Source organism: Tamandua tetradactyla, chromosome 3 (genome assembly GCF_023851605.1).
Source record: "Tamandua tetradactyla isolate mTamTet1 chromosome 3, mTamTet1.pri, whole genome shotgun sequence".
NCBI lineage: Eukaryota > Metazoa > Chordata > Mammalia > Pilosa > Myrmecophagidae > Tamandua > Tamandua tetradactyla.
In genome coordinates, this window is record NC_135329.1 from 53,997,276 (window position 1) to 54,019,370 (window position 22,095).

Consider the following 22,095-nt stretch of genomic DNA (forward strand, 5'->3'; position numbering starts at 1 on the left):
CTTAGATTAGGTGATCTTCCAAAATGAACAGGTGCAGACCCAGCCACTCAGAGTAAGTCTCAATTGGGCAGTTTGCAAACTGTGTTGAGTGTTGGTCTTAGCCAAGGCTCCTCTCTCACCTGCAACCTTTATCATTGGGCCATTTTCAGTGCTCATTTTGGGGATCCAACTTTTAGATGGGCAGCAGGCAAGTTAAGTGTTGGATCCAAGGGACCATCAGAGCCCTTGCTGAGATTCTCCGCCGCTTGGCCAGAACTGGTCTGGAATAACCCGCAGACACACACTTGCACCTGCAGCCCTGTGGTGGCCGCCTTTGGAGCCCCGGACACCTCGAGGGGGCAGTCAGACGCCCCCGCCTGTCCCAGGCGCAGGGAGGGGGGAGGAAGATGGAGGGGAGGTGCCCCGAGTAAGTCCCCTGCAGAGGGAAAGCTACACTCGCCAAGTTTCCGAGAATGCCGGGCCCTCAAATGCATTCTCAGGACTGTCGCGTCACCTGTGTCCACTAAGCTCTGGGCGGAGCGCAGTCCCCGCCCCTGCCGGGGTGGCAGGGATGTGCGGCCTGACTCCCGCCCCGCCCAGGGCGCGTGCCAGCTGCTCCACGGTGCTGGCCGAGAGGGGCGACGACCTCTGTTTCCGGGCGGCACCCCCACTCCGAAGGGACCGATGCACCATCCTCTACCATCCTCTGTCCCCATTCTCTTTGCGCGCCACCGTCACCACCACCCCCCCCACACCCCCCCCCCCCACACCCCGGCCTCGGGCCGTTACCCGGGCTCCAGCTGGCTCAGTTTCCCACCCGGTGCCGGGGAGGGAGGGGGTGGGTAGAGAAGAGCAAATTGGGGGTGCGGCGCCCACCGTGCAAGAGGTCCGTGCAACCGCAAACTTCTTTCTTTCCTAACGTCACTTAATTTTTTTTTCTCTCGATTCGCAATTCCAGGACACCTTGTGGATCTGCCTTAAGGAGAATTAAAATCAATCCTTCCAGGAAAAAAAAAACGAGCCTTGAGAAATAAGTAGGGTCTTACTGCTGTATTTAAGTGCTGTTAAGTAGATAACTGAAAATAAGCACAATCACACAGCCCTGGTTTCAGTGGCCTTGCTCGCAACCGTGGGTAAATCCATAATGTGAAATAAAACGTCAAAAGCCAGAGGCTGGCTAAAGGGAAGGAAGAGAGGAGGGACTGCAAACAGAGTCTTCCCACAGGAACAATGCCTCCTTCCCCTGGAGGTGTGGATAAACAGGAAACTAGTGATAGCATTCTTAAAAGGTTAGATAAGAAACGCAGGTGCAGCCCTACCTGGTATTTATCTTTCTGGCTTTTACTTGCTAGAAATATTTATTCTTTATTATCTACTATACTATATTTAGGAGCCCATTGGATCCTGACCCTTTCTGTTCATCTTTCTTCTTCTTCTTTTCCTTTTTCTTCTTGTTACCTTGTTGACATAAGCAAGCAGTGGTAATTGCATGTATAGACCTGTGAACGATTCTCACTCCCACGCCCTTCCCATCCCACAGTCTCCCCTCTCTTCACAAGTAAAATAAAATCAACGTCCCAGGTGTTAAAAGCACACTGAATAACAATTATACAATCAGAATAAAAATTAAGCGCTAGATTACACAACAGGAAAATATCCTGTATTTTTTTCTGCCTGAGCACTCTATTAGTCCCTTGAACTCCCACAGAGCTTAACCCCACGGTTGCAATACTTTTCTTCTCATTGATTTTTAAGGTATTTCTTGAAAACCTAATTTCCAACACAGGGAATGAATGCTGTTCAAATGTGACACGCAACCAAATTGATGGGAGCAGAGAGGAGATTCGAGTAATTGCTTAGCATGGGCCGGCACCTGGAATCGAACCTGGGTCTCCGGCATGGCAGGAGAGCTCTACCTGCTGAGCCACGGTGGCCTGCCCTTTTCTTTTTTTTTTTCTCTTTGAATTTGTTGCTACAACAGGGAGTTGGGGGGACGGGACTAGTCTTACGGGGTCATGTTATAGACCAAACAGCTCCTCTAGTTTCATAGGTTATTTTCGTGTTTATGATGTGTTTCCCACTAAATAAGTCTTACCCCGCTGCTGGCTCCGTTATAAAAGACACTGCGGAGTGGGGGAAGGGTGAGCATGCTCATGTTCGCACAGGTGCACAGTCAGAAGAAGCCGGGATGCCAGCCCAGGTCCCACACCTTGCAGCAGCCCATCAGCCCCTATTCTCACCTGTGGTCAGGCCAGCTGGCCCACCGAGCATTACCTCTGAACTGATGTCAGGATTCAAACTCAAGCCTCCAGGCATTAAATCCCACCCATCTCTCCATCTGAGCCACAACTGTTGAAAGCACTGTGACACGACCAGGTAGAATTTTACATTACGTCGCACACTGGTTGTACCACTGGAACAAACCACAACACCTCTGCAAATGCAATTTTCAAAAGCCAGTGGGTTCCCAGACTTCTGTTTGGCTCGTAGAATTGCACCGGTCTTTTTCACCTTAGTAAGTGCCAGCTCTTCCCTATCGAGCATGCATGTTTCTTTCCACTACACTCCATACACTCACACATAAGAATCTGACACAGCAAATCTTTCCAAGTGTCCTTCTCAATTACTGATTCCCTAAAGCAATCAGAAAGTAGTGATGACTATCAGATCACATCATGGTTTCATTAGATCCTTTAAACCCTACTAATTTTTTAGGAAATAAGCATACGCAGTAAGTTACGCTCTAATACAGTGTCTTATTCATGGTAGGTGCTTGGTGAATGTGCATTGTTGGACCCACAAGCACTGAAAAAGCCTCTGATAATTAACCGCCCTTCTGCTGCTTCTATTTGAATGCACCTAAGAACTAACATGTTTGTTTTGATTCCTGATGCTCTGATGCCACCTTACCTTCCTTATCTCTAACAAACCCTCCAATTCACAGACAAAACAGTCACTGATCACCATAAATTAGCCTTAATGTGGATTTCACATGAGGATATTAACTTCCTTGCCTCCAAACCAGCACAAATATAACTTTAAGATTCACCTTCCCAAAGAAAGAACTGTTTTCTTCCTAATCTCCTCAAAAGTCTGCAGTGGCACCCCCTTACTGCTCAAATTAAGTAAAATGCACTGATCTCAAGGCCAATGAGTATTTCTTGAGCAAATGAATATATAAATAAAAGAATGAAAATAGTTACTAACAATTCCCATTTTCTAACTGCCCATTTCTCCTTGTGCGGCTAGGTCAGCCTCTAGCACTTTTAGACTTCATGAATCACTGAACTAAAAAAAAAAAAAAAAAAAAAAAAAAAGACTGGGGCCTAAAAAGAAAGTGGAGTTTCTAACTTTCTATTTTGTCAAGTCAAGCTATTTTTGAAGGACCGCCTTCACCATCATTTCATAAAAGAAAAGTCCGTTCTAAAGAATAAAAGAAAGTTCTTTCCATTGCACAGATGTAGTAAGAAAACCCTTTCATAATTTTTCTTATTTCACCCAAATGATTGAAAATTTTATCAATAATTGAAGCTGGCCTGAGCAACACCATTTGGGAAACATTCTTCTTTATCATACCCTCTGCTCCCAGGCACACTTCCCATGTCTCTGACACCTGCTACACCATTCCCTGTTATCCATTCTAGAGTTGGCAATGGCTATCTCCTTCCCCTTAAACCCTGCAAAAAGCCACCAGTCTCCATGAAACAGCTTAGATTTTCCTTCCTGGAGCATTCTGTGACCCAGGCATTTGGGAAGGGGCCACCACTGATCTTTAGGGAGCACACAAACCCAACTGTGTCTGCATCTTAAGCAAGAAGAGAAACCATCACCTTTTATTTCTTTTTATCTCATGTTCCCCAGCATCCAGACCAATGTCTGTTCATATTATTGACTAATTTACATTCTTACACAGCAGATTCTGCCCACTGGGGGGAAGGAAAATGGGCCCCACTCCTAAAGATTTCTTTAACATGCAAAAGAACTAGAAACTTGAAATCCAGTCACTGTCCAAATGAAATTCCTTACAACTGATGTTATAGGCAATTTAGAGTCTGAATAAATAACAGGTCACTTTTGGCCTCATCAGAGATTACCTAGCCTGAGGTCAGACTGCCCAACATAAACAACGGGACAGAGAAGTTCTGTCTCTTAGACATGAAGAAGGCAATGTTTTGAGTTATTTGTTTCCCTGACCTAAAATGCCCTCTGCCCGCCTCCAAATCCTGCCTGCCTTTCAAAACTTAATTCAGGTCCCACCTTCTCCAAACAGTCTTTCTTGCCTATTCCAGCTCTCTTGAATCTCTTCCGCCTCTAACTCCAACATCACTTCTAGTCCTTCAGATTAGCATTTAATTATAAGTCTGTCTCGTCTTATTCTCCATAGTTTCACGTGGGTTATTCTGGTCTCCCTAAGTGGATTTTAGTGGGCAGGGCCAATGTCTTCATGTCTTCTTCTTTTTCTGAGCCCTCCCCGAGAGGCCCAGGTGTAGCCCTAAGAACAAGGAGAAGCTGAAATGACTTAACTGATAGGTTGATTAGATCTTTCCATTTATGATCGCTAATGCATTCTCTCTGTGACCCAAGACAGGAATTTGCATAAGAGTTGACTGGTAAGACTACTTTCAAAAGCTGGGCAAGAGCTGTTACTTTGATTCATTAAAACAATATTCTAGCCAACTAGTCTACCTTCTCATTAGATTCTAGTTGGGAAGTACAAGGGGAAAAAAAAACAGTAAGCAATTATTATTTGCAATGCATTGTACTACCTACCCAAATAACTATAAGATATGGACTACAACAAGTACAGTAAAAGAAATGCAAAGTGCTAATGGAGCTCAGAGGAAAAAAAAAAAGAATTTTTGACAGAGGTGATCAGGCATGTGTTCATAGAAATGGAGCCAGTAGTAGAAGTTGCCAAAATTGTAGAATCAATCAGGCCTGGCTTTAAGTTGGGGCTCTGGCCTCTCCTGGTTGTATGATGTTATGCCTGTGATACTTTGTTTCTCGAAGTGTAGGCTGGGGATGAGCAGCATGGGCTTTATCAGAGAGCTTGTTAGAAATGCTGAACCCCCCACCCAGAGGCTACGTACACAGTAAAGTTTGAGAAGCCTGCTGGAGGGGATGAAAGTTGCTACTGCATCCTGGCATCCACTTCTTCCATGACAAGTAGTGCTTCTGTTTCACTTTGAAGTAACTACCCCTCCCTTGTGAATCACTTGCTGTTTTTGTTTGGCAAAAGCTGAGGAAATGCAGTATACCAGAAATGGATTGGCTTCCACAATGGGGATTTACTAACTTATAAGCTTACAGTTCATAGGCTATGAAAATGTCCAAATCAAGGCATCAACAGGCAATACTTTCTCCCTGGAGACTGTCTACTGGGGATCCTTAGCAACTCTGTCACATGGCTAAACACATGGTGACATCTGCTGGTCTCTCCCTTCTCTCCCGGGTTTTATTGCTTTTAGCTTCTGGTTTCAGTGGCTTCCTTTCTGTTTCTGTGTTTTCTCTCTCAGCTTCCTTGTGGCTTTTGTTTCTGTGTCTTTCACTCTGTCTTTTATCCTCTTATAAAGGACTCCAGTAAGAGGATTAAGACCTACTAGGGATATACCTCAAATGAAATAACCTAATCAAGATGTCCCACCCACATTAGGGCTACACCCACAGAAATGGATTAGTTTCAAGAACATGATCTTTTCTGGGGTACAGACAGCTTCAAACCATTACACTCGCCAATTGGTTCAGAGACAGAGCTGAGCTTGCATTCAGACATTCAGAGTGACTGGTCTAAAAAAGGCATATGGTCTAGGGCAGGACAGGCAGGTAAGTTAGACAAACCTAGGACTGGTGTTAGAACTCTCTGGAAAGCTGAATTACTCTTTATCTCAAGATGAGAATTACAGAGGGGTTGTCATGACTGAATAGCATCTTATGACTGCTTGGGACCTGAAAAAAATGGATCCAGTGGGCCAAGGAAGTGGAGCAGAGAGGAGACAAGTTAGACACCCTTCTGGGTCATTGTTTGAGACTGGATGGAGAGAGATGTGTCTGAAGAACTGTTTGATTACATGATCCAACATTCCCTATTTGCTTGAGTTAGTTAGGATGGGGTTTTCTGACATTTGAGAATTAAGCTCGCTTCTCCATTTTGGGACACAGGAGATGGTCTGAGCACTGCTAGTCCTGATGCTCCTTCATGATTGTTATTGCAGTTGGCTTGCCTTGAAGTCTGTGCAAATTATCAATCACTCCAATTTAAACTGGATGAAGAAGGAGAAACTCCAAATAAGTTTTAGTGAATGTTGACTAATTTAGACAAATGGAGCTTTTCAGGCTAGAAGAGATCAAAATCAGAGGGTCAAAAATTGAGGGGCTTGAAGGTGTAGGGCCTTAAAGGAGAGAGCATGAGACCAGCAGTATTAATAGAAGTCCTTTGTAAGATATCCCGTTATCCCAAGAGAGAGAAAAATTCTTCCCATCCCCTAATGTGTCCTTCTAAGTCTGAGCTGGAGATAGAGAGAGCCTATTTGGTAAATTTCAGAAGCTTACTTCAGCTTTGCCCTTCTTTTTCCTCTCTGGAGCAAGCCAATTTGCAGACCACATGTTCTGCTCTGCTGTTCTAGGATTGGAGTCATACCTGAACCAGCCCCTCCATGTGAGTACACTTGATCCAGGCTAACTAAGGTATCCTAAATCTGAGGTCATTATAGCAAGCCATGCAGCCAACATGCTTAAATGCATACGTACCAGTTTGAAAATCCATATCCTTTAATCCTGATTCAATATTGTAAGGTGGAAACCCTTTTGATTACATTATTTCAATGGAGATGTAAGGCTCCCAGTCATTTGTGGGCATGACCCTTTGATGAGATTATCTCCAGGAAGGTATAGCATGCCAAATTGTGTTTGTGGCCTTTTGGTTAGATGGAGGTGTAACTCCACCTGTGCAGGGTGGGTCTTGATTAGTTTATTGGTAGCCTTTAAAAGAGGAAACATTTTGGAGAAAGCTCAGAGCTGATGCAGATTCTTGAAGAACAGTTGCTTCAGAGCTGACAGAGACACAGATATTTGGAGATGCTTGGAGTGCTGACAGAGAGAGCCAATTCCTATACACATGCAGAGCACAGCAGATATTGCCGTGTGCCTTCCCATGAGATGCTAAGCAAGCCAGAACCCACAATTGTGTTCTGAAGAAGTTAAGTGAAGGCACACAGACATTTAGAGAGGAAATCACAGAAAACACAGGCTGTAAGCAATAAACCCAGGAGCAAGGGACCAACAGATGCCAGCCATGTGCCTTTCCAGCTGACAGGCATTCCAGATGGCATCAGCCTTTCTTGAGAAAAGGTAGCCTCTTTAGTGCCTTAATTTGGACATTTTCACAACCTTAAAATTGTAACTTGCAACATATTAAATTCTCTTTTTAAAAGCCTTTCCCTTCCTGGTGCCTGCCCATGCCAAAAAAGAAGCCTTCCCTTTCTGGTATATTGCAGTCTAGCTGCTTAAACATACAGCATATCCTTCAACTGGGCCTCCATTTGGAGTTAAAAAGCTTCCACCTTTACTCAATGTTTCATTTCTTAATGTGTTCTGAAGCCTGGCAGGGAAGAACAGTGCAGTTTTTGGGGACCTCATAAAAGCTGTGGTATTCAGGATAGGTTGGAGAGGGCTTAGATGGAAAGACAGGAGCCAGCTTTGAAGCCATTGCCAAGGAAAAGGCCTGAGCTAGTGAGATAGCAACTATAGAAAAGAAAGGACAGGTGTGAGAGATACTGAAAAGGAAAAAAATCCATAGAAATTGGTATTTTCTGGCATGCAAGCAAGATAGAAAATGAGAGGGGAAGCATCAAGGGTGAGTTCAGTTTGGGGTGCACAGGGTGTCTTGATGGATAAATCCAGTGGGAGTTAGAAACATAGGACTGAGGTTTAGGAGAGGGAAAAATAGTACTGCATAGAAATGAAATGCAGACATATAGCTGTGAATGAAATCCAGGGGAAGAAAATGTGGAGAGAAAGAGAAGTCAGCTACAGACATAGCCATGTAGACCATCCATGTTTCAGAGATTAGAGGACAAAGAGGACTGGACAAAGAAAATTAACAGTCAAAGGCCAGAGTCCCAGGGGAAGCATGGAAACCAAAAGAGTAGAACTTCAAGAAGGAGAGACTCTCACAGGGATTAAAAATACATAAATAAATAAACTACAGGAGCTCAAGGAAGTCAGTGAGAAGACCCCAGCTTGACCCTGATTGACCTCAGAGAGCAGTTCAGGGAGCAGGAGGTAGCAGAAGTCAGGTCACAAGGCCCAAAAGGCTAAGCAGTATTTTAGGGCACTCTCTTTCATTCCCATCCAGGAGCTCTGCTGGCCACAGAGAGAGTGAGCACAAGAGACAGAGCTAAGAGAAGACTCCTTGGGCAACTGAAACTGCCAGTTTGGATGGGGAGCAAATATCATCAGGATCAAAATCTTGGTAAAATGTCATGGTCCCACCTAACCATATAAAGTCCATACCACCTGACAGGGAAACAGTAGTCCTAGCTACAGCAAGTGTAGACACCCCTTGCCTGCTGCTGAATTCCTGCTCCATTACTCCATGTTGTTTCTGATTTCAGCTGAGATGATGTCCCAGAAAGATAACTATTTTCTCATAGTTATGCTTCTTTAAGTACTTATTAGGGAAAAGAAGGAAATAGAAAAAGAAAGCTGCATAGGAGGAACCACAAGATTACAGAAAAAAAAAAATCCTTCTGATAAGTTGCATTCAAATCACCTACTTAGGAAAGAAATTAATGTTAACTGCTAAGGTCGAAGAGTGAAGGGAAGATGCTGCTCTGAATTTCTAGCTCCAATTTTTCATCCTGGTCACACATTATGATTTCTCTGTGGATTTCAGACTTTTATTCTACCATTTAAAGCAACCACGCAAATTTTTACCAGCCCACAGTGTCAGAGAGTGGCTAGCAAGCTGCCTGAGTGAGTCAAACTGAACTTGGCCCATTGTAAATGGATTCTCCCACTGAGTAACAAGGCCAGGTGCTTTTATTGTCAATACTCACCTGCCACTGGCATCTAAGGAGAAAAATTCCCTCTGAGGTCATCAAGGGTCAAAATTCTACTTAACAATCTCTCCTGGGGATGGGGTATTTTTTAAAGTGGGGGGGTCAACCAACTTAAGAGAAATATTTTACCCTAAGTATTTCAAATTGAAAACGAAAGTATACTTTCTACTTTACAACATATCATTCTCTCCACTGATGAGAATGAAGGATAGGAAAGGATTTGTAGAACTCTTAAGGAAAACTTTTGCAGGATGAGGATATTTTGATAGATTCTGCAAGGCCAATTTAAAGAAACTAATTTGGCTGAAGCATTTCAAGAGGAAGTGTTTTACCAATGTAATTTTTCTAAGATGCTTGGGCTGAACACTTAGACATTTTAATTTCAATTTCGAACTAATCTCATTGTTCAACTCTACAGACATTATGATAAAAGGACTCAACTTCCTGCGAAGTGAAAGAAAAAGCCCTGTAACACGTCCATATGGGCCTATTATTCATCTCTTGCACTGTGATTACTATGTGCTCAATAAATACACATTAAACCTTTCACCAGTCTTAATTACTAACATGAAAGCAAATTTTTGCGTGAAGTCTATTTTATGAAAATATTATCACGGTCCTCCACACTAAACTAATCGGACACTATTTTCAGATTCCTTGCTTTAAATTGAATCTATTCCTAGTCATTACTTAGAGCCCAAGCAAACACATTCCAGAAGCCATCAACACTTGGTAATCTCAGCTGCAAAGGTAATGATTGTTCAACTCCTTCCTTGCCAGAGCAGTGGAGAGCAAGGACTTTAATTAAAAGGAGCGGCAGGCTTTTCCACGGGCTTTGGCACCCAGTTGAGAGTCTGCCTGATAAATTAGGGTTGACCAGAGAAATGATATGGCCACAGGTTCATTGACAGTGCACTGGGCATCTAGCTATATGCATGTGGGTAAAATCAAAGAGTTTAGCTTGAAGAGGGAAGTCATGGCTCTCTTCACATACCTATACACACACACACACACGAACACACACACACACAGATACCTCTCCGTGCAAAGCAATGTTGTCTCTCATTTCTGTAACCATCCACTGCCCCTTGCCCACAGTAGGAAGAGAACTGCATCAGCAAAATAGGCACCACCATTCTTTCTTTCTCCCACTTGCAATTATAGCCCAGCATCTCAGCTCAGCTCGCAGGGACACTCACTTCTGACCCACTTTTAAAATGTGCTTAAAAGTGATCAAGTCAGGGTGCGAAGGTTGTTCAGTGGCAGAATTCTCGCCTGCCGTGCAGGAGATCCAGATTCAATTCCCAGCCCATGCACATCCCAAAAAGCAAACAAACAAGCAAAAATTCACAAATGATGCTGCAATAATGGGATGCTCACATGGAAAAGAGAATGAAATGTGACCCCTACCTTAGAGCATACAAAAAAAAAAAAATGATCTAGTCATTTTTTTAAGAAAGGATGCAGATGGAACTTCGCCTGGCTATTTTATGAACATTACCTCATACTTCATTCTAATGAGAAACAGCCACACTTCAGAGAGGTTGTCATTGGTTATGATGTAGTTATGAAGTGTCTTTCCAAAGAGGCTGTTAAAGTGGGCCCTGTTACATGTGGGTTTACACTGGAGTCTGAAACAATGGGTAGGAGCTTTGCTTCTAACAATGCAGCAGGCGGCAGCCACTAAGAGTTTTAAGGCATCTCCCCTCTCTCAGCTTCAAGCAGCTCCTCGGGCTGTGATCAATGTTTCCAATTGAAGTGTGTGCCGGAAGCCACACACACCCCCATTAAACAATCAAGTATGACCGGCACCATATTAGGCACAAAGAATACAGAGATGAGTAGGTCCCAGGACATCCTATACTGGGAATGCTTGACAGGTGTGCACCATTAGACTAAGTGTAACTCTAGACCCTTAGAGGTAGCCTACTATTTGACCTGAACAGATTTTCTACTTGGGTTGCCATTAATTAAATGAGGGAAAGCCAACATACTTTTCTCAATAATGTATGTGACCTCGATTATACAGTCGTTGGTATGCCTTTAAAGTTGTTTTTGGAACTATGGCATATTTCAAACGTACAGAAAAGCATACAGAATAATGTAACAGATATCTGCATAACCATCCAGGAGATTTAATCATCTTTAAAGATATGTGGCAAAACAATTCAGATACAGTTGAAGCCCTTTTTATGAATCGTGTTAATATAGTTTTGCCTGTTTTAAAATATTATATAACTGAAATGTGCTACTTATCTTTCAAAAATTAGCTTCCTTCACTCAGTTTTGTGTTTTGAAGAGTGATTCACACGAATGCAGTACATGTACCATACGTTTTAACTGCTGTATAATATTCTGTTGGGTGAATATACCACAAATTTGACTATCCTGGTCCTGTGATGAATATTTAGGATGTTTCTAATTGTTTTTCAACGCAACTTTTTCCCATGACTCTTTAGGCAACGTGTTGGAGAATTTCCCTAGGGTCTATCGGTAGAAGGAAAATTGCTGAGTCAAAAGTATGCAGAGCTCCACCAAATATTGCCAAATTGTTCTCTGAAGAGACTGTATCAATGGACATGTCCACACAAGGGTGTATGACAGTTCTCATTGCTTCACATCTTCCCTAATACCTTGGTATTAAAAGACTTTTGAATTTTTGCCAATCTGATGGGTATGATAGTGAACATAATCTTTGTTTGATTTGCATTTCCCTGAGGTTGAACTTGTTCTCATATATTTACTGGTCTTTCAGGTTTCCCCCTCTTTGAATTGTCTGATCATATTCTTTCCCCATTTTCCTTTTTGTTTGTCTTTCCTTACTTTGAAAGAGTTATTTACATATCTTTAAACTTCTTTTTTATTGGTTATATTGCTGCAAATATCTTCCCCCCAATATATGGCATGTCTTTACCCTTATTTAACAGGGAGTTTAGTTTTGGTTTCATTAAATTTATCAATCTTTCCTTTAGAGCTATTGCTTGTTGTATCTTGTTTAAGACGCTTTTACATCCCAATGGTAGAGATTGTTCTTCTGTATTTCTACTTTCTCATCTAAATCTTTCATCTCCTGAGTTGATTCTCTGTTTTTTGTAAGGGAAGGATCTAATCTAATTCTTTCCCGTGTGGATAATCAAACATCCCGAATGGCAAACCCACACATTTCCCATCGATTTGCAATTTCACCTCTGTCCTGGGCCAACTTTCCATATGGGTCCATTTCTGAGCTTTCAGATCAGCCCAACTGGTCCCTTTGTCTGTTCTTGCCCTGATGTTCCATTACCTTAATAACTATAGCTTTTAATTAAAGAAGTCTTGATATTTGAAGGGCAAACGTCCACATAGTTTTCCTTTCAAATGGTCTTGCCTACTCTTTCTCTTACATATTAATTTTGGGTTTATCTATCCAAGCTCTATGAGATAGAATTTATAGGTCAACTTTTAAGGGTGAAAAAATCAAATTTATAGCATTGAATTTATAGATCAACTTTTAAAGGTGTATCAAAATCTTTGTGATATTGTACCTTTCTATCCTTGAATACCCATATAGGTCTTTATTATGCTGGTCTTCTTTCATCTCTGAAAATAATCATTTTTGCCATTTCTTCCATAAAGACACAGTATACCTTTAGTTAGAATTTTCTGTTCTTATGCATTGGGTCTCTCTCTATTGTATTTTCCAACTGAATCTTGTGATGTAAAGGAACATTCTAGATTCTTTTTACATCAATTTTCCAGTGTTGGGAAACTTTCACACTAATTCCAAAAGATTTTCTGTAAATTCTCTTGGATTTTCTATGTATACAATCATACCATCTGCAGAAAAAAATGTTTATTTCTTTCTTACTGATATTTAATACTCATTACATCTTTTCCTTGATTCGTGACTTGGGCTACAACCTCAAATACAGCATTGAATAAAACACTGTTATAGGGTATCCTTGTCTTGTTTCTGGCTTTAATGGAAAGGCTGTTGCAGTCTAACCAATAAGTATGGTATTTGGTGCATGGTTTTGTTGGCTTACTTGCTAGATATGCTATAGCAAGTTACTGAAATTTTCTTTTTTATTTCCTGGTTTGCTTCAAGTTTAAATGAGCATTGAATTTTATCAATTGCTTTTTCTGTATGGGTAGATTGTTTTCTGTTTTTCCCCTTTAATCTAGTAGTGTGGTAGGTTTTGTGTTTTATTTTTTGTAGTTGAAATATTCTTTCATTCCTAACATAACTCCCCCCCAATCATGATGGATTATTTTTCTTAAATGATACATTTTGATCATGATATGAGATCTCATTGGCTGGTATTTTATTCAGAATCTTTGCCTTTCTGTTCGTAAGTAGACTTGTTTATGGCTGTTGTTTTCTTGCACTGGTTTACTCTGATCTGTTTCATCCTAGGGTCTAGTATCATGATGATATCTAAATTAGTTTCATAAATTAAGTTGGTTAGCTTTCTCTCTTTTTCTACACTCTGAAATAGTTTTTATGTAATAGAGATTGCCCACTTGTTCCTTAATAGTTTACATAAATCAACAACAAAAAAAATATCTTTGGGCCCGGAGTTTTAATTCAGGGACAGAGTTTTGACTATGAATTGTATTTCTTCAAATGTTATAGGATTATTCAGGTTTTCTATTTCTTCTTGAATTTCAAATTTATTGGCACAAAATTGTTCATAGTATTCTCTATTAATTGTTGAAAACATCTACTATTTCTGTAATTATACCATCCTTTCTATTTCTAATTCTGCTCATCTGTGCCTTCTCTGCTTCTTGCTAAAGGGTTTAATATTATCATTCTTGTTTTTTTTTTCCAAAGACTAACTTGTGTCTAATTTTTTATTTTTGTTTCTCTCTTTCTATTTTGATCTCCTCAATTTGTGGTTTTGTTTTGTTCCCCTTATTTTCTATTGATTTATTTGTTTCTATCATCACTGTCCTTGGGTTTATGCCATTATTTTTCCTAGTTTCTTGAGTAGAGCACCTAACACATTTTTTCTTTCTCCTGTACTGTAGCAAATGGACTTAATCTATAAAGTCACCTGTAATAACCACTTTACCTATGTGTCATTGTCATTAGTTCTAAATATTACATAATCTTCATTACAATTTCCTTTTTATCTTGTAGTCATTTAAAAGTGCATTTTTAAATTTTCCGAACATATAAGGGTATTTTAGTCTCTTTTATGTTATTATTTCTAATTTAATTATAGTTAGATGAAAGAATGACTTTTTCTTTGAAATTATTTGAGGTCCACACATATTTTAAATGCACCATTTGTACTTAAAAAGAGAACATGTTCTTTGACTTTTAGGTGTAAGATTTTATATGTATTTTGCATATCATTACCTTATTTGTGTACGTCAAATATGATATAGTCACTAATTTTTTAGTCAAGTTAACATATCAGTTTATGTTAGACTTGTTTGAAAATTTCTCATTGTGATTATATTTTTAATTTACCATTTACTTTTTTTTTTTTTTTTTTTTTTTTTTTTTTTGCATGGGCAGGCACCAGGAATCAAACCTGGGTCTCCAGCATGGCAGTGAGAACTCTGTCTGCCCCTGCCATTTACTTTTATCAATTTTGCTTCATAGACTATATCGTTAGAAACATATCTTCTTGAGGGATTGTTCCTTTTTTAATCTTTATACAGAGTCCCTCTTTATCCTTTTTTAAAGTTTTTGGCTTGAACTCTATTCACCTGATATTGAAATTTCAAAATCAATTTTCTTCTGGTGAGAATCTGACTGACACACATTTTCTATCACATTTCCTTTGACTTTCTTTGTCATCGTTAGTTGGTTGTGTCTCTTGTAACAAACAACTGGAATTTACATTATATCCCAATTTGATAGTCTCTGTCTTTGAATATGTAAATTTAACCTATAAGCATTTGTTATGTTTATTAACTTGTTTCAACCACCTTATTTCATGTCTTCCGCATACCGTATGTTTTTTTCGGGGAGGCAGAGAGTACTTCATTTTTCCCTCTCTGCTTTCTGCTAAATTGATTCACCTCGTCTGGTTTTGTGATTGCTCTATCTGCCCGCCATGTCCCCTAGCTCAGGTTTGGTCTGGTGGTTGCTTCCTTGGTCTCCTAAAGTTCATAGCCCCTGATGTGTCATTGCTCTAAACACCTGCTAGCAGCACCTATTCTCCTCTTTTCCTGAAATGGGAAGCCCACTTCAGGCCCTGGTTTCAAACCGTAGACTGGCTCAAGGCCCCACATAACCTTGGGCATTTTTATTTGTAGTCATCCCAAAGGAGCTGGATTCCTGGTTGCCCCCTTCAGCTTCTGGACCCAAAGCCTAGGCAACCCTCTGCCTTAGCCTCACTCACACCTCTCCATCTGGGTCTCGCTTCTCATCTGTGGAAAAAGAGTTTGTTTTTGATCACATCTATGATTCTTAAAAATTGTCTTTGCATGCATTTTCTATCCTTGTTATGTTTGGAGCAGAGGGTTACTTTCAGAGTATCAAACTGCAATACTTTTTTGACCAGCAGTCTGTTAGACTCTCATCTTTTGATAGACAGTAAAGGGTCTCTTGGAGTTCAGTGAAGCATTACATATTGAAATATCATAATGTTTTATTACTGTGTCATGGGACTTAGGGGCCTAGTAACCAAAATGAGCATCTTCCTGAACCCATGATCATGATGAAATGACCTCCGATTATTCCAAGCTCCCATCATGGAATTGGGATGGTAGAATGATAACAATACAGACTTTGAAAGGAAAGAAAGTCTGTAAATAGCTGATATATTTTCTGATGAGAAAAAAAGGCCCAGAAAGAAGAAGAAATGGGTGCAAACCAAATAATACAGGGATGGGACTAGAATCCAGGACTGTACCAGGCAAGAAGGGATCCCAGATATGAATTCTTCATTTGCTAGAGCTGCTAGGACAAATACCACATGAGAATTTATTTTGTCACAGATTTGGTGGCTAGAAGTCCAAAATCAAGGTGCCAGCCAGGCTATGCTTTCTCTAAAGTCTATAGCATAGTGATGATGGTATTCAGACAATTCTCTGTCACATAGGGATCTGTCTCTTCTCATCTCTTCCTCTGGCTTCTACATCCATGTTCCATTTTCTTTGCTTAGAAGGTCTTGAGCCATATTGAATTAAGGCCACCCCTCTCATTCAGTTTGGCCTCACCTTAACTGATAACATAAAGTCAATATTTGTAGGACAATGGGCTGGTATGGAATGGGTCTTTTGTGGGAGGCTATGATTCATCTCCCAAGATCCCCACACCAACTACTTCATTCTACAAATAATGAAACTGTGACATGTCCAAGACCATGCAGGGAATCAGTGTGAGAGCCAAGACTGGAATCCCAAGTCTACTTTCATAATGCTACTTTCATTATCTTAAACTAGGGATTCGCCCCCCACCCCTGCCACCCTCTCAATGACAAAGCATGCCTTTCTATCCTCTGCCTGTATATATTCAGGAATAAAATCATTCATTCATCCAATTTTCATTTTAAGTGCCAACAGGCCTTTTGGCTGTGCTTCTGGGCACCTACAGAAGGATACAACTGCAGGGAGCTAAGCAATGGCCCCAAGCCATCACTTGACTATTAAAAAATGGCTTGAAGCCCCTGTAAATGATCAGTGAAGAGAGGTAGAGGTAGGAGTTGTAAGCAAAAAAAAAGACACAGAGGTTAGTGAAAGGAGTGTGACATTGGTTTCAGAAGCTGTACCTGTGAGGACTACAGGAAAACTGTGCTAACTCTTGCGAATCAACCCACAAGAAACCAAAGTACAGAAACCAGAATGCCAATGTATTCATTCATGATGAAAACAAAATCCAACTGCCAAGGGGATCAGCTCTTACTTACTAAGGCCAAACAATGACTTCCTGTAGGCAAATTCCACGGGAAACCAAACTACAATCAGAAATTTGCTTGGCAACCTTGGAGTGAAAACAGGGAAAATCGGATATGATTTCACTGTCTCCTGATGTTAGGAGCCACCATTTCTATTTTAGGGCATCATGGGATGCTGGAGGTCAATGACGCCAGGACCAGGGGAGCTTTTCCTGCAAAGGATGGATGCAGCCAATGTCTGTGCCCTAACTCCCTTTCCTCTGCTTCCCTGACTGCCCAGTCTCTTCAGAAACATATACTGTCATTAGACATGATAATACCTTTTATCTGACTATAGTCAACCAATGCTTAGGAGAGAGCCAGGCTCTTTTGTTTCTATAATTTGAGTTATACATTAATATTTAAAGCAAGTCCAACATATTGAGGGCTAGAAGACGCCTCATTTGGCCAGCAAGGAAACTGAGGCTCAAAGTGGTTAAGTGGCTCACACATCCAGTTTGCACAGATAGCGATTGTCTGAACTGGCTTTCAACTGAGGTTTTAATCCAATTAAAAGGGTGAAAATACAAAGCACTGAAGGTTAAGTGGCTAAATTTGGCATCTAACCACATCAACCTCTGAGGTTAAGAAGCTTGAAAAGTAGGGACCATGACTTCTACTTCCTTTATCACTTCCTGTAGTGCCTGATCCAGAATGTTAGTCAATTCAAGAACTCCCTACATGCCGGCAGTGAAGGTCTTCATGTTTTCCCAGATGGACCCAGACATACACAGAGGCATAGGATACTACACATTTTTTTTTTTAATTTTTCCCATGAAGTCACCTTTCCATCTACACCAGGTTTACTTCAAAGGAGCATAGAGTATCTCTTCCTGGATCTGTCTCCCTCTTCTCCCTGCCCCCCATTCCTCTGGATCTTTTCCACCCTTCTTCCCTCCCACCCTGGAGTGGCTCTTTATTCTCCTGGAGTTGTGACTATTATTTCTGTCTCCATCCTTAGAGGCTGAGGTAGTCCTACTTGTGTGTCCTGGACTAGCACACCTCTGTCTAACCATGGCCAACACCCTCATCCTAAATTCACCATCTTTCTTGGCTGACAAAGCCTCTATGCTTTTCTCCCATCCAACCACCCATTTGTTACACTACACTGAGTGCTGAATATGAAGTCAGGAATGGTTCTAGTCTCTGCTCTCCCACCAACTCAATGGGTAACCTTGAAACTAACAGTCTAACTTCTCTTGGCCTCTGTCTCCCCTTCTGTAAAATAAGGAGGTTTGAGCTGAATGGTCTGTGAGCTCCATTCCATCTCCAATAGCCCATGATTCTTTGTACATGGGCATTTTTAGGTATTATTGAAATGGGGCATAAAAACATTATAGTTTTATGGCAGACCACAGTGGCTCAGCATGCAGAGTTCTCGCTTGCCATGCCAGAGACCTGGGTTCGATTCCCAGTGCCCACCCATGCAAGATTAAAAAAAATATATATATATATAGTTTTAATAAACATGTATAAAGAACTATATTCTGATGGAATAATAGGTCTTCTTAAGATTATTATACCAATATTGTAACGTGACCGGGAATGATTTTGTGGAAGTCATTGCTACATGGTTTATAAATATGAATGACTGCCTTGATCATAAAATATCTGAGCAAGAAATTTAGCTTTCCAATATACTGTTTTTTATGTTTTGTCTTTTCTGGTAGAAAAAGATATCTAGCTGTATAATGCCCAGATGATTTGTCCATTTTCAAATACACATTACAAACAAGAAGAGTAAGTATTAAACATGTAAGGTAATGCAACCATGTTTATTTAAACTTGTTGTGTGCAAGCAACAAATTCTAAATATATAAGTTGTACTGGCAATTCCATTTTTAAAATCTGTTTCTATTGAGGAGTCTTTCCTTTCTGATATCACTGGCTTCCCTTTTCCTCATCCCATGGATTCCTGAATTAAGATCCACTGATATTAAGAGGCTTGTGGATGTATTCCAACGGGCCCTTAATCTCCTAAAATTGTAGGGGGAAAAGTGTTGAGATTATGCAATTTTATAGTCTAGATTTCATTTTATTCTCATAAAGCACCCTTGACCCCAAAATGGCCTCTGATAATGCTTTTTGTTCATATGCTGAGTAGAAAAAATTTCAAGCAAGTCCTATGAACAAGCAGCTTGGCAGAAAATATCTTGGCTTTATGTCCCCACCAACATCAAGGAAAACTAGAGCTTAACCCCACAAGAATAGCTCTCAGTTAACTAGCACACCCCATAGAGCCTCATGTATCTATAGAAGTAAAATAAAAATGCAAGTCGATAAACTAAACTTCTTTGAACTCAATGTTTCTTTGCCTGCAGAAGTTAGATTTTCCCTCATGAGTGGCTTCTATGATATCTTCATTGAGACAGTTGGCTGAGAATCTCCATATACCAAATGTCTAATCTAACACCTCACCTTGTACAGCTGTTACTGGAAGAGACTTGGCTTCCAATCTCACCCAAAATCTTTGCTTCAATTTTTTGTTTTCTCCTTCCATCTTTGCCAACAAAGCCACTTCCTTGTCTTCGAGGTGCCTCAGGATCCCACTTCTACTTCTTTCTTTACTTTCATTTCTCATACCTTGTCTTGAGCCATATCCTCCTGCTAGAAGCAACTCCCACTTCCTGCTAGCCCAGAACCTTTTAGGTACTTCCTCCACGGCTGTAGTCTTTATCAGGAGCTTCTACACTCATATCTCTAGGGGATATTTCTAAACCACCCAGTGTACCCTGGTTGAGAAATCAGCAAGTTGGTGGGTTCTCTATAAAATAGGTTGGGTGCTAAAAACCAGGAGGCTTGTCCTATTTCCCCATGTCCTGTTTGAGACCACATAAACCTGCTAGTTTCCACCTCTAAGCAAATGCAAGAGAATATTCCTCATACAAGTCCCTGTAATTTGGTGCCTAATTTTCTTTTCCCATTTTGTTAGGATAAAGATGGTGAGCCAGTGTTCAAATCCCAGCTCCAGCATACCAGCACTAACTAGCTTGTGGCCTTGAACCCCTAACCTGTGTAAGTCTCAATCTAGCAGGCAGATAAGACACAGTCTATACAGAAATAGCAAATTCAAAGTGGGTATTAGATGAATTAGATGGGGATTAGGTGGCCAGATGAGCCAAGAGCTGTAGGATAGAGAGAGAGAGAAAGAGGGATCCTTTCCAGTCACTTTGTATTTTCTATTTGTGTATAGACCATATCTTACCAGCCTACTAGATTTCCCATAAGAAACGAAGCCCATATCAAGAAACCCAAACTTAACAAGGTATTAACAGCACCTTAATGGTCTTGGTCATTTCCCCAGGGAGCTGGACACATCCCAGGGAATTACAGATTTCTCAAACTCAGTCAAAAATCAATGCCCCATGAGGGCAGTGCAATGGTGGCTATGTGGCCAAATTCTTGCCTGCCGTGCTGGAGACCCAGGTTCAATTCCCGGTGACTGCCCATGCAAAAAAAAAAAAAAAAAAAAAATCAATGCCCCATTTTCTGGACTTATAAGTCTGTTGAGAATCCAGAAAGACAACCAAAGTGCAGTTTTCGTGGTAGTTCTGTTGGAAGCTATTCCCAAACATCAGTGTCCATTGTTTCAGCTGTTAGATTTGGCTCTTAATGGTGCCCAGGATGGTCAACACCTGAGCTCCCTACCCACCTACCCCCACCAGGTATTATCAGGTGAGACGTCCTGGTTGGATACTCTTCAGGAAAGACCGATGAATCATGTTGATGAAAGCTGCAGAGAACAAGGACTCAAAAAGGATCTCATACCCACCTTATCCTCAAAGGGCCATAGGAGCTACCCCTGTTCGACAATGCCACTACCAAAAATACCACTCAGGTTCTTACTTCATCAAATCCTTCAAGAGAGTGCTGCAATGGAAAGAGCACCAGCGTCAGGCCTAGCTGCCTTGGCAGTTATCAGTTCTGTGACCTTGAAGAAGTTCTTGAAATTCCCCAAGTCTTTGTTTCATCTGTAAAATAAAATTAACAACTCCAATTTATAAGGGTTCCATAAGAATTAAAGGAGATGGTGTGGGCAAAGTCTTTTGCACATGGTAGGTCCTCAATAAAGGATAGCTAACATTGTTATCATCATCATTTTGTTGCATACCTAAAACTGGAATGATTCATTACAAGAAAATCTAAGAATTGTCCCAGTAGGAGCCTGGAAATCCTACAGTCAAGAACAAATTGTGAGTATGAGCCTAATAGTCCAAATATGGTAAAAAGCACCACCACCACCCATCCCAAAACATATACACACACACACACAATTAGTGTTAGAATCTGAGGGCCCATAAAAAATTGCTAGGTCCCTGATGCACAAATTAGATGCATTTCTTAGGGGAAGTTACAATGTTTAGTTTCCCTTCTATTTCTGGAATCAAGTGGTCCCAGTAACCATCTCCAAAGGCTAGAGACTGATAGCTGCATTTGGTGTCAACAAATTGTTAAAAGGCAGATCATTTTCCTGTGGTTTCTCACCCTTGCCCCCTCCCAGCAAGTTACATCAAATTATCGATAGCTGCCATGGCAACAGTTAAAACCCTACTCACCTGAGAGCTCCCCCCAACCCGGCTCACCCCACCTCACCCCCACCCAACTTTTGGCATAGTCCTGTTTGCAATCAGTCCTTTCAGATCCCTGAACAAAGATTATGCTGAAATGGCTTACACAGCCACGGCCACGAGGTGAGTACTTTGTTCCTGAAACCAGGTGCTGAGATGACAAATACTTCCCTTTAACCGTTGGGGCTTATTATCAAACAAGGAATCACAGGTCTGATGCGCATTAGAATAATCTGATTGATGGAAACAAGGAAGAACATTAACCAGACCATCAACCTGTGAGCAATTTCTGGAGAAATGTGAGCCAAAGAAGTGATACTTGGCTCTACAAGTAGCCATTGTTTATAACATTTATACAATGGCACCACCTGAGAAAGCAGCCACTCTTTTCAGTGCTTAACAAAAAACAACACAAAAACTTCCCTAAAATCAGCATAGCACGAGTCAGTATAACAACTTCCACCTGCTAGCTGTTAGGGCTGTCTTGAACACTTTGCCATATTCAGAAATGTTGTTTCAAGTACATTTAAGCAGCAAAAATCAATAAGGGAAAATCACAAACTCTAACTACAAGAAACTCAGAGGGGGAGAAAAAGCAAGCTTTCCGAACCC

The 22,095-nt window shown here is 40.9% G+C and overlaps 1 long non-coding RNA gene across 1 annotated transcript in view; it reads right to left on the bottom strand.

Annotated features, from left to right (window-relative positions):
* The window catches only part of LOC143676081 (uncharacterized), a 71,491-nt gene that overhangs the window by 46,937 nt on the left and 2,459 nt on the right, over window positions 1-22,095 (bottom strand). Inside the window, exon 2 of the long non-coding RNA XR_013171802.1 lies at window positions 20,688-20,886. This is a non-coding gene — a long non-coding RNA (uncharacterized LOC143676081). The remainder of the gene's footprint in view (window positions 1-20,687; window positions 20,887-22,095) is intronic.